General features: G+C 48.0%; 2 protein-coding genes across 2 annotated transcripts in view; one reads left to right on the plus strand and one right to left on the minus strand.

Annotated features, from left to right (window-relative positions):
- Positions 1 to 13,369, minus strand: part of LOC144509135 (epithelial membrane protein 2-like) — a 323,958-nt gene that overhangs the window by 157,448 nt on the left and 153,141 nt on the right. The window lies entirely within an intron of this gene.
- LOC144509134 (suppressor of cytokine signaling 1-like) overlaps positions 3,862 to 13,369 on the plus strand; it is a 64,945-nt gene continuing 55,437 nt past the window's right edge. The window contains exon 1 of the mRNA XM_078237534.1: positions 3,862 to 4,145. The gene's annotated coding sequence lies outside the window, so the exon portion shown is untranslated. The remainder of the gene's footprint in view (positions 4,146 to 13,369) is intronic.

Here is a 13,369-nt window from a genome sequence, read left to right on the forward strand (position 1 = left end):
CCTCTAACCTACGCATCTCAGGACATTAAGGGGCAATTTTTAGCATGGCCAATCAACCTAACCCGCACATCTTTGGACTGTGGGAGGAAACCGGAGCACCCGGAGGAAACCCACGCAGACACGAGGAGAATGTGCAAACTCCCCACAGACAGTGACCCGAGCCGGGAATCGAACCCGGGACCCTGGAGCTGTGAAGCAGCAGTGCTAACCACTGTGCTACCGTGCCACCCACATTCTAGCGCCTGTTCGGGTCAATGCACCTAACCCTAACTTATTCTGAGGCTGTGCCCTCTGATCCTAGTCTCACCTACTAATGGGAACATCTTCTCCACGTCTGCTCTATCCAGACCTTTCAGGATTGTGTAGGCTTCAATGAGATCCCCCCTCATCCTTCTGAACTCCATTGCATACAGACCCAGCGTCCTCAAACGCTCCTCATACGTCAAACCTTTCATTCCCGGGGTCATTCTCGCGAACCTCCTCTGGACCCTCTCCTCTGGACCCTACCAAATAAACCTGTTGGACATTAACCTGGTGTTGTTAAACTTCTTGCCCTCTCCAGGGGCAGAGAGAGAGAGGCACTTTGAAGCGAAAAGACTTGTTTGGAGCGCACCTCTTATGCAATGGATTTTCGAGGCCGCATTAAAGTGCTGACCACAAAATTAAATTCAAAAAGAAGAAGTTGTGGCTCTTGCTCGGAAAGGGCTTGTGTTGTCTGGGAAGATTTAAATATATACAGAGAGAGAATGCAGGAAACTGCGAGCGATCATTTTAAAAGAATATCAAGAATTTTTGTTGGAATATAAATGTAATCTCAACAAGTTTCCCGAATCAGAGAAGGAGAACCATAATCCTGCATTTAAACAGGAAGGCAATTCAGATGTTTGACCAGCTGAACCTTTTTATTTGCAGGTTTAGACGTTCAGAAGTTGTAAAAGTTACGAAAGGCAATGGGGATCAAGTGTTATAACTTGGGACAAGTGGTTCTTAGGCTAATTCAAAAGGCAAGACATACTGGCATTGGAGGCAGTCTAGAGAAGGTTCACTAGGTCAATCCTGGGTATGGGGGGATTTTCTGATGAGGAAATGTTGAGTAGGTTGGTCTTTTGCTCATTGGAGTTTGGAAGAATGAGAGGCGACCTTATCGAGACATTTCGGATTCTCAGGGGGTTTGACAGGGTTGATGCTGAGAGGTCGTTTCCCCTCTTGTGGGAGAGTCTGGGACCAGAGGACATAATCTGGGGAGTGAGGGGGTCGCCCATTGAAGACGGAAATGAGGAGGAATTTCTTCTCTCAGAGGGTGAGTGAATCTGTGGGATACTTTACTGCAGAGGCTGGGTCATTGAGTGTGGTTCAAGGCTGAGATAGACAGGTTATTAATCAGTAAGGGAATCGAGGGTTATGGGGATGAAGTGGGGAAGTGGAGTTGAGGATTGTCACATCACGGTTAGCAGCCGGGTGGCACAGTGGTTAGCACTGCTGCCTCACAACGCCAGGGACCCGGGTTCAATTCCGGCCTCTGGTCACTGTCTGTGTGCAGTCTGCATGTTCTCCCCGTGTCTGCGTGGGTTTCCTCCGGGTGCTCTGGTTTCCCCCCCACAGTCCAAAGATGTGCGGGTTAGGTTGATTGGCCATGCTAAATTGCCCCTTAGTGTCAGGGGGATTAGCAGGATAAATATATGGGGATGGGACCTGGGTGGGATTGTTGTCCGTGCAGGCTCGGTGGGCCAAATGGCCTCCTTCTGCACTGTAGATTCTATGATATTCTATGACATCAGATCAGTCATGATCTCATTGAATGGCAGAGCAGACTCGATGGGCCAAATGGCCTAATTCTGCTCCTACGTCTTATGCAGCTCTGAGCAGTTCAGAGATGATTCACTCGACTGATTCCTGGGATTAAGTGGTTATCAAATGAGGAAAGGTTAGACAGGTTGGGCCTGTATTCACTGGAGTTTGGAAGAATATGATCTGATGTTCCAATATAGTTATAAGGAGAGGCTGGATAGACTGGGACTTTTTTCTCTGGAGCATAGAAGGCTGGAGGGTGATCTTATAGAGGTCTATAAAATAATGAGGGGCACAGATCAGCGAGATAGTCAACATCTTTTCCCAAAGGTAGGGGACTCTAAAATTAGAGGGCATAGATTTAAGGTGAGAAGGGAGAGACACAAAAAGATCCAGAGGGGCAATTATTTCACACAGAGGGTGGTGAGGGTCTGGAACGAGCTGCCAGGGGTAGTAATAGAGGCGGGTACAATTTTGAATTTTTAAAAAGCAGTTAGACAGTTACATGGGTAAGATGGGTATAGAGGGATATGGGCCAAATGCGGGCAATTGGGACTAGCTTCAGGGTTTAAAAATAAGGGAGGCATGGACTAGTTGGGCCGAAGGACCTGTTTCCATGCTGCAAACCTCTATGACTCTATCGTGAGGGGTATTGACGGGGTGGAGGCTGAGTGGATATTTCTCCTAGCAGGCCGGCACACTGCTCGCTGGCAGTGGGATTTTATAGTCACACCATTGTCAATAGGGTTTCCCATTAAATGCACCCCTCACTGCCAGGAACCCTGCGGCATGGGTGTGCCATTGGCGGGACTGCAAGACCCCGTAGGCGTAAACAGCAAGATTTCAGTTTAAAAATAAGTGTCTCCCATTTAATACACAGATCATAGAATCCTAGAATCATATAGGGCAGGAGGAGGACACTTGGCCCAACGAGTCTGCACAGACTCTCTGACAGAGCATTTTACCCAGGCCCTATCCTCACAACCCCATGTATTTACTCCACTAATCCCCCTGCACATCTTTAGACACTAAAGGGCAATTTAGCATTGCCAATCCACCCAACCTGCACATCTTTGGAGACTAGGGGCAATTTATCATGGCCAATACTCCTAACTCGCACATCTTGGGACACTAAGGGACAATTTAGCATGGCCAATCCCCCTAATCTACACATCTTTGGATACTAAGTGACAATTTAGCATGGCCAATCCACCCAACCTGCACATCTTTGGAGACTAGGGGCAATTTATCATGGCCAATCCACCCAACGTGCACATCTTGGGACATTAAGGGACAATTTAGCATGGCCAATCCCCCTAACCTGCCAGGCTGTAGCCTAGTGGTATAGGTCACTGAATTGGTAAACCACAAACCCTAAGGGGTTCCAGGGTCAAATCTCACCATGGTAGATGGTAAATCATCCTGTGGCAGGCAACAAAAGAAAAATCCCCCTAACCTACACATCTTTGGACACTAAGTGACAATTTAGCATGGCCAATCCACCTTCCCTGCACTTCTTGGGACACTGAGAGGCAATTTAGCATGGCCAATCCACCTAACCTACATATCTTTGGACGCTGAGGGAGAATTTAGCATAGCCAATCCAACTAACCCGCACATCTTTGGAGTGTGGGAGGAAATCCACGCAGACATGGGGAGAATGTACAAACTCCACACAGTCACCCAGTTGGAATCGAACCCGGGTCCCTGGCGCTGTGAGGCAGCAGTGCTAATGAATTTTTAAAAAAATATGTGCCACTCCGACCAGGAGCAATTAAGTGATCGGGTAACAAACTCTGGGCTAGCCCACATCCCATTAAAAAATGATGATACAAAGTTCTGGGACTCTTCAAGTTGTGCAGGTTACCTCCCCTTGCCAATGCAGACAGGCACTGGGTGTAGAAAATCTCTGTGGACCGAAGGGTTAATTTTGCACACACACACCAGTCAGTGACGTGGGTGAAAGTGAAAGTTGGTTGTATTTTCCTGGAAAGACTCAGCTTTTTTTGGGGGGGGGGTGGTTTCTGTGAAATGGGGGAAGAGCTCAGGGGGGGGGTGGACTCTGCACAAACTGACACAAGGTGGGTTGGGAGAAGAGAGAGGGCAGGCCCCCTTACCCGGCTCAGCCCGGTCGCCGGGACTGCTGCACTCTCCGCCAGGCACACACAAGAGGCAATGCTTCCACAACCCCGCGCCTCGCTAACACAGCCACAAAGCGCTTACCAGCTCGACTCCCCGCAGTGGCGCTGCTTGCAAAGCTTCCAGCACTCCAATGACCGCCCCCCGCCATCTGATTCCTCTGCAGTTGGTGCGCTGAACCTGGACACAAAGCAAAGTAACATGAGTTCATGAACAGAGTGAGTAAACTTTTCTTAAAATGAAAAAAAAACACCTTAAAAAACTTTTTTTTAATAGAAATAAATTTTTGCTAAACAGTTTTTTAAAAATTGTTTTAAAAAAAACTGTTGAATTTTTTGTTGAAAAATCCTCTTATTGAAAAACTTTCTGTTGGGGAAAAAAACTTTTGTGGGAAAACTATTTGTTGTACAAACCTTGTGTTGAAAAACTTGTTAGTTTACAATTTTATGGCTTAGTGTTTAAAAAATCTTTGTAAAACTTTTTGTTTTAAAAAAACATTTTTTATTTAAAAAAAAACTTTTTGGTTACCAAAACCTTTTTCTGGTTTAAAAAAAACTACTTTTTCTGGTTACACAAAAAGGGCGGCACAGTGGTTAGCATTGCTGCTCCTCACAGCGCCAGGGATCTGGGTTTGGTTCCCAACTTGGGTTATTGTCTGTGTGGAGTCTGTACGTTCTCCCTGTGTCTGTGTGGGTTTCCTCCGGGTGCTCCAGTTTCCTCCCACAGTCCAAAGATGCGCAGCTTCGGTGGATTGGCTATGCTAAATTGCCTCTTAGTGTCAGGGGGACTAGTAGGGTAAATAGGTGGGGTTACGGGAATATGGCCTGGGTGGAATTGTGATTGGTGCAGACTCGATGGGCCGAATAGCCTCCTTCTGCACCGTAGGGATTCTATGCTGCTTCGCAGCGTCAGGGACCTGGGTTTGATTCCCGGCTTGGGTCACTGTCTGTGCGGAGTCTGCACGTCCTCCCCGTGTCTGCGTGGATTTGCTCCGGTTTCCTCCCACAGTCCGAAAGACGTGCTGGTTAGGGTGTATTGGCCGTGCTAAATTCTCCCTCAGTGTACCCGAACAAGTGGCCGGAGTGTGACGACTAGGGGATTTTCACAGTGACTTCAAACAGTGTTAATGTAAGCCTACTTGTGACAAATAAATAAAGTTTTTATAAACTTTTTTCTGGGTTTAAAAAAAGGTTTTAAACATTACCTGATGCTGGTTTGAGTTCAAACTCATTTTTCTAAAATGATTATTTTTCCAAGAGTGAATCAATTCTAGAATTTAATTTGGTGGGTCTATTTTTATTCTGGTCGTCAAACTTTGCATTCAAACTCTTTGCTGGAAAAGAAACCCTCGTGAGCGTTCGGAGGTAGTGTTTCAGTTGCTGGCACTGAAGCTTACTGAGCAATGCTGTCAGTATTTATTTGGATGTTGCTGGAGCTTTGAAATATTCTGCCCAGTCTCCGGGAAATGCTGTTTTGAATGTGGAGCAGGTGAAGAGGTTACATTTCAAATGCTGACGACAGATACTTAGCACCCTGAAATGGAGAGGGCATTTTCTAAATGTTAAATAAATATGAGATTAGAAAAACGCAGAAAATGTTGTCGGAGGGGGATACTCTGGCAGCAGAGTTTGGAGTACACTCTGACTCCAAAATGTGCAGGGATTGGCCATGCTAAATTACCCCTTAGTGTCCAAAGATGTGTAGATTAGTGGGGTAAATATGTAGGGTTATGGGGTGAGGGAGGTGGGCCTGGGTAAGGGCGGCGCAGTGGCACAGTGTTTAGCATTGCACCCTCACAGCGCATGGGACCTGGGTTCGATTCCGGCCTCGGGTGACTGTCTGTGTGGAGTTTGCACGTCCTCCCCGTGTATGTGTGGATTTCCCCCGCGTGCTCCGGTTCCCTCCCACAGTCCAAAGCTACGCAGGTTAGGTGGGTTGGCCATACTCTATTGCCCCTTAGTGTCAGGGGGATTAGCAGGGTAAATACGTGGGGTTACGGGGATAGGGCCTGGGTGGGATTGTTGGTGCAGGCTCGATGGGCTGTATTGCCTCCTCTGCACTGTATGATTCTATGATACTTAGGATGGTCTTTCGGAGAGTTAGTGCAGACTGGTGCTGAATAAGCTCCTTCTGTACTGTAGGGATTATATGATTCGTAAGATGCTCTTTCAAAGAGTTAGTGCAGCCTCAATGGGCTGAATGGCCTCCTGTACTGTAGGGATTATATGATTCGTAAGATGCTCTGTCGGCGAGTTGGTGCAGATTTGATGGGCCGAATGTCCTCTTCCTATAGTATAGGGATTCTCTGATTATTAAGATGCTCTGTCGGTGAGTCAGTGCAGACTCGATGGGCCGAATGTCCTCCTTCTGTATTGTAGGGATTCTATAAACTTTTCACGTTTTCTAGTGTGTCTCCTTCGTCAGAAGTGGAAGATATGTGAACTCTCTTTTCGTCCAGTTTGGACGAAACAAAATAGTAATCTTCCTGTCTCCAACTCCGGTGCAGGTTTCCTCACTGAAATGTGAACCTCTCTTTCCCCGTATGGAGGTTTTTTTTAGCTGCTGACGTGTATTCTGAGCCTTTCCGCCATTTCCATAGAATGGTTACAGCGAGGTCGTTTGGCACATCATGGCTAGGATGTCTCCTCGACAGGGGGAAGGGAGCTGGGGAACTGAGTTAGGCCCCGCTCGCTCAGCCTTTCCCCACAGCCACCTTTATTTCTTTCCCATTCAGGTGCATTCTGTAAATGCTGATTGAACCAGCTTCCCGGGCCTGGGAATTCCAGATCCCAACCGCTCGCTGCCCCCATCTCCTCACCCTTAGTGCTTTTGTCAGTCACCTTCTTTCCCACAGTAGGAGGAAAAAACGGAAATGGGAGCACTGATCCAAACTGTTTTGCCCCACAGCCCCGGCATTCAGGTGGTACAGTGGTTAGCATTGCTGCCTCACAGCGCCAGGTACACAAGTTCAATTCCAGCCGCAGGTGACAGTGTGGAGTTTGCACGTTCTTCCTGTGTCTGCGTGGGTTTCCTCCGGGTGCTCTGGTTTCCTCCCACAGTCCAAAGATGTGCAGGTTAGGTGGATTGGCTATGTTAAATTGCCCCTTAGTATCCAAAGATGTGCAGATTAGGTGGATTACCCATGCTAAATTGCCCCTTAGTATCCAAAGATGCGTAGGTTATGGGAATTAGCCATGCTAAATTGCCCCTTAGTGTCCAAAGATGTGCAGGTGAGGTGGATTGGCCAATGTAAATTGCCCCTTAGTGTCCCAAGATGGGCGGGCGGATGAGGTGGATTGGTTATGCTAAATTGCCCCTTAGTGTCCAAAGTTGTGTAGGTTATGGTGGATTGGTCATGCTAAATTGCCCCTTAGTGTCCAAAGTTGTGTAGGTTATGGTGGATTGGTCATGCTAAATTGCCCCTTGGTGTCCAAAGACGTGCAGGTTAGGTGGATTAACCATACTAAATGGTCCCTTAGTGTCAGGGGATTAGCGGGGTAAATACATGGGGTTATGGGGATAGGGTGGGATAGTTGTCGGTGCAGGCTCGATGGGCCAAATGGCCTCTTCCTGCACTGTAGGGATTCTATGATTCGTATTCTTTGATCTCCAATTCCCGTGACTGAAGTCCCTCGTCCCTGGAACTGTTTCTGTTCAATCAACTCTGCACCCTCACTGAAATTCCTCAGACCCTCTGCTAGGTCTGGTGCCCAGAGTTGGATACAAAACCCCAGCGAAGGTGGAAGGTTCATCGTAACAGTTTTGCTTCTGTATTGTGTGCCTCGATTTATCAGATTTCATTTCCCATGATGTGGCGAAGGCCGTTTTGTGTCTGAGCCCGAAATCTATTTGCCTGAAGCAGAGGTTCTTCGACTCTTCTGTTGAAGGGAGGCAGTGGCGCAGTGGTATTGTCACTGAACTAGAAATCCAGAGACCCAGGGCGATACGGTGGGGTTCGAATCTCACCACAGCAGATGGTGAATTCAATAAAAACTCTACAATTAAAAGTCTAATAATGAGCACAAAACCATTGTTGTAAAAACCTATCTGGTTTCGCTAATGTCCTTTAGGGAAGGAAATCTGCCATCCTTACCCGATTTAGCCTACATGTGACTCCAGAGCCACAGCAATGTGGTTGACTCTCAACGGCCCTCTGAAGCGGCCAAGCAAGCCACTCAGTTCAAGGGCAACTAGGGATGGGCAATAAATGCTGGCCCAGCCAGCGATGCCCACATCCCATGAACGAATGAAAAAAATGCACTTCCTGCTCCCTGAATAAAATACTGCCAGACTATTGTAAATACTGGCATGCCCTGGGACCCCGCCCCGCCTTGTCACCATGCACCAGTGCGTTCTGGGATACAGGGCTGGAAAAGGTTGCTAGGCCGTGTGGGGCGGAGAGGTGGGGGGCAGGCAGGGGCGCGAGCGGAAATGTCAGCCAATCGAGCAATGTTGAGTGGGCTGCAGTTGAACGAGGGAGAAGCTGGAGAATGAGGCAGAGCGAGAAGGAATGGCTGAAAGGATACAAGTCCAATGACCCCCTTTAAGATGACAGCCATCTAATAAAGGATCACAAAACCAGATCAGGCCGGGTCTGTGCATCACAGAACCAGCAACAAGTTAGAGGCCTACTGATTCGATTTGATTTATTATTGTCACGTGTATTAACATACAGTGAAAAGTATTGTTTCTTGCGCGCTGTACATACAAAGCATACCGTTCATAGAGTACATCGGGGAGAAGCAAAGGAGAGAGTGCAGAATGTAGTGTTACAGTCATAGCTAGGGTGGAGAGAAAGATTAGCTTAATATATGACAGGACCATTCAAAGGTCTGACAGCAGCAGGGAAGAAGCTGTTCTTGAGTCGGTTGGTACGTGACCTCAGACTTTTGTATCTTTCTCCCAACGGAAGAGAGAATGTCCGGGGTGTGTGGGGTGCTTAATTATGCTGGCTGCTTTGCCGAGGCAGCGGGAAGTGTAGACAGAGTCAATGGATGGGAGGCTGGTTTGCGTGATGGACTGGGCTATGTTCACGACCCTTTGTAGTTTCTTGCGGTCTTGGACAGAGCAGGAGCCCAGACCAAGCTGTGATACAACCAGAAAGAATGCTTTCTATGGTGCATCTGTAAAAGTTGTTAAGCCGTAGCTGACATGCCAAATGTCCTTAGCCTCTTGAGAAAGTAGAGGTGTTGCTGGACTTTCTTGACTATAAGTCGGCGTGGAGGGACCAGGACAGGTTGTCCTGTCTGAGAAATGGCACTCGCGGGTTCATAGGATGTCTGCTTGAGACAATAGTATTTCTTTTAGATGTACCGTAAGAAGTCTCACAACACCAGGTTAAAGTCCAATAGGTTTATTTGGTAGCACTAGCTTTCGGAGCGCTGCTCCTTCCATCAGGTGAGTGGGAGTTGTGTTCACAAACAGGGCATATATAGACACACAAACTCAATTTACAAGATAATGGTTGGAATGCGAGTCTTGACAGATAATCAAATAAACCTGTTGGACTTCAACCTGGGGTTGTGAGACTTCTTACTGTGCTTCACCCAGTCCAACGCCGGCATCTCCACATCTTTTAGATGTAGCAAACACTGGATCTATTTCTTTGCTTGCACCCCCTTGTGGCAAGGGCAGATCACAATGCAGCAAACGTGTAGCCACATGCAGAGTTACGGAGAAATTAGGTGTTATTTGGCAGCAGGCAGTCATAGTGCAATACTTAAATCAACAGTTGTTGGTTTAATAAGTGTTTCAGGTTCAGTTGCAGATGCCAAATCATCTCCCTCCCAAACCGCCCGTCAAACAGCAAGGCCAACAACTGCCCACTAGTGAATTCATATCGATTTTCACACCTCGAGGATGTCATGAGTTTCTGGAACCTCGATTGGTTTTACTTTCCCAGTGCATTTCATGGAACAAGACCCTTTTGTTTGAACTTGGCTGCGCTCCCATCGTTCCAGATTATCTGGAGAACCCTGGCTTTGATCCCATGGTTGGTTAGAGCCAATCGCAGCTTTGCACCCATGAGCTTTTCAGCTCCCTGTGGTGGAGTTGGATAGTAAATGCGTGGGGTTGCGGGGATAGGGTGTGTGGGCTGGGAGGGGCGGGGGGGGGGGGGGGTGGAAAGGAGAAGGGCCACGGGTAAGATGCTCTTTTGGAGAGCCAGTGCGGATTCGATGGGCAGAATGGGCTCCTCCTGCACTGCAGAGATTTTGTGATTCTAGCTCAGATCAGCGTCTCCAAGGGAATGGAAAATACCCAATGCGTCAGCGTGCACTGAGCAGAGGAACCACACAGCCCAGAAAACCTTGCAATTTAGCATGTCCAATCCACCCTAACCTGCACATCTTTGGACACTAAGGGGCAATTTAGCATGGCCAATCCACCCTAACCTGCACATCTTTGGACACTAAGGGGCAATTTAGCATGGCCAATCCACCCTAACCTGCACATCTTTGGACACTAAGGGGCAATTTAGCATGGCCAATCCAGCTAACCTGCACATCTTTGGATACTAAGTGACAATTTCTCAGAAGACTAAGGAAATTTGGCATGTCAGCTACGACTCTCACTAACCTTTACCGATGCACTATAGAAAGTATTCTTTCTGGTTGTGTCACAGCTTGGTATGGCTCCTGCTCTGCCCAAGACCGCAAGGAACTACAAAAGGTCGTGAATGTAGCCCAATCCATCACTCAAACCAGCCTCCCATCCATTGACTCTGTCAACACTTCCCGCTGCCTCGGCAAAGCAGCCAGCATGATTAAGAATCCCACGCACCCCGGACATTCTCTCTTCCACCTTCTTCTGTCGGGAAAAAGTCTGAGGTCACGTACCAACTGACTCAAGAACAGCTTCTTCCCTGCTGCTGTCAGACTTTTGAATGGACCTACCTCGCACTAAGTTGATCTTTCTCTACACCCTAGCTGTGACTGTAACACTACATTCTGCACTCTCTCCTTTCCTCCTCTATGAGCGGAATGCTTTGTCTGTATAGCGCGCAAGAAACAATACTTTTCGTAATATTAATACACGTGACAATAATAAATCAAATCAAAATCAGATCAATTTAGCATGGCCAATCCAGCTAACCTACACATATTTGGACACGAAGATGCAATTTAGCATGGACAATCCCCCTAACCGACACATTGAAAGCTGATAAATTATCCAGCGTAACTGTGGTTGGGTTGCCTTTGAACATTCTTAACACAAGAAATTGCACTTGCACTGTGAAAGAGTTAACTATTTCCCCCAAACTGACTCTGACATCCTGAGCAGAGTTTGCCATTACTCTTCCAGAGCAGCGCAAGGAACCCTGCGAAGGAAGCCCAGGGTTTCAGCGGAGATAAAGAATGGCAGTAACTGGAGACACTTCAAATGTTATCTCATCCATCACGGTTTCCTCTAGTGACCTTTCCAATGAATTAACAGGCTGGAATGCTGCCAGTCCACCTCCGTCCCCACCCCCAACCAGAGGCTGATACTGAAGCTCTCTCAGCAAAGCTTTAGGATGTGTGCATGTTAAGGGTGGTAATCATTTAAATTCCCAACAGTTTAGGGGCAGTGGTTAGCACTGCTGCCTCACAGCGCCAGGAACCCGGGTTCGATTCTCGGCTTGGGTCACTGTCTGTGTGGAGTCTGCACATTCTCCCCGTGTCTGCGTGGGTTTCCTCCGGGTGCTCCGGTTTCCTCCCACACTCCGAAAGACGTGCTGGTTAGGGTGCATTGGCCGTGCTAAATTCTCCCTCAGTTTACCCGAACAGGCGCCAGAGTGTGGCGACTAGGAGATTTGCACAGTAACTTCATTGCAGTGTTAATGTAAGCCAACTTGTGACACTAATAAATAAACTTAAACTTTAAGACGCTGCAACTGTCCAGAATTATGGTGGGTCATGGAAGGCTATTCCTGCCCCCTCTCGCCAGTCGCTGCTCCCCCCCCCCTTGCTGGTCGCTGCTCCCCCCCCCCCCCGCCCCCGCCCCCGCCCCCTCTCGCCAGTCGCTGCTCCCCCCCCCGCCCCCTCTCGCCGTTCGCTGTGCCCCCCCCGCCCCCTCTCGCCTGTCACTGTTCCCCCGCCCCCTCTCGCCGGTCGCTGTGCCGTGGTCCTGGCTATTCCCCAATGCCGGCTGATGTGCGACTACCCCTGGCTGTGATGTTCTCCATGCTGCTGATCAGTGACGCGGCTGATATAATAATCACCCAGTGAACTACTCTGGGTCTGTTGTTACACAAATCAAGCTGGCACGCTGAATAGGGAGTCAGACTGGGAAAATAAATGTTAATACCTGGGAGGTGCAAAGGGCAGGAAAGGTTCCATTTTCCCTGTTCCTCACGTTAACCTGAATCCACTGTTATAGATAAGAAATATTTTTGCTCTGAGACTCGGCAATGAAAGTTTGCCAGTCAGCGGCGAGGAAGTTGTTTGGTCTCCTTCTGTTATAATGGCTTGGCTTGTCATATCATAGGGGGAGGCCATTCAGTCCATCACGCCTGCTCCACCATTTAATATAATTAGATTTGATTTATTATTGTCACGTACTGGGATACAGTGAAAAGTATTGTTTCTTGCGCACGACACAGACAAAGCATACCTCGTCAAGTGCACAGGGGAGAAAGAAAGGTGAAGGTGCAGAATGTAGTGTTACAGACATAGCTAGGGTGTAGTTTAATTTCAGGTAGGTCCATTCAAAAGTCTGATGGCAGCAGGGAAGAAGCTGTTCTTGAGTCGGTTGGTACGTGAGCTCAGAATTTTGTGCCTTTTTTCCCGATGGATGAAGGTGGAAGGGAGAATGTGCATGGGGTCCTTGATTATGCTGGCTGCTTTTCCGAGGCAGTGGGAAGTGTGGACGGAGTCAATGGATGGGAGGCTGGTTTGCCTGATGGACTGGGCTTCGCTCACGACCCTCTTTAATTTCTTGCGGTCTTGGACAGAGCAGGAGCCATACCAAGCTGTGATACAACCAGAAAGAATGCTTTCTATGGTGCATCTGTAAAAGTTGGTGAGAGTCGTAGCTGACATGCCAAATTTCCTTAGTCTCCTGAGAAAGTAGAGGCGTTGGTGGGGCTTTCTTAACTATAGTGTCGGCATGGGGGGACCAGGACAGGTTGTTGGTGATCGATCATGTTTGATTGGACTCGCTATCCCCATAACCCTTTCTGTTATTGTTAATCATAAGAACATAAGAACTAGGAGCAGGAGTAGGCCATCTGGCCCCTCGAGCCTGCTCTGCCATTCAATAAGATCATGGCTGATCTTTTTGTGGACTCAGCTCCACTTACCCGCCCGCTCACCATAACCCTTAATTGCTTTGCTGTTCAAAAATCTATCTATCCTTGCCTTAAAAACATTCAATGAGGTAGCCTCAACTGCTTCACTGGGCAGGGAATTCCACAGATTCACAACCCACTGTGTGAAGAAGTTCCTCCTCAACTCAGTCCTAA

Source organism: Mustelus asterias, chromosome 21, assembly GCF_964213995.1.
Source record: "Mustelus asterias chromosome 21, sMusAst1.hap1.1, whole genome shotgun sequence".
Classification (NCBI taxonomy): Eukaryota; Metazoa; Chordata; class Chondrichthyes; order Carcharhiniformes; family Triakidae; genus Mustelus; species Mustelus asterias.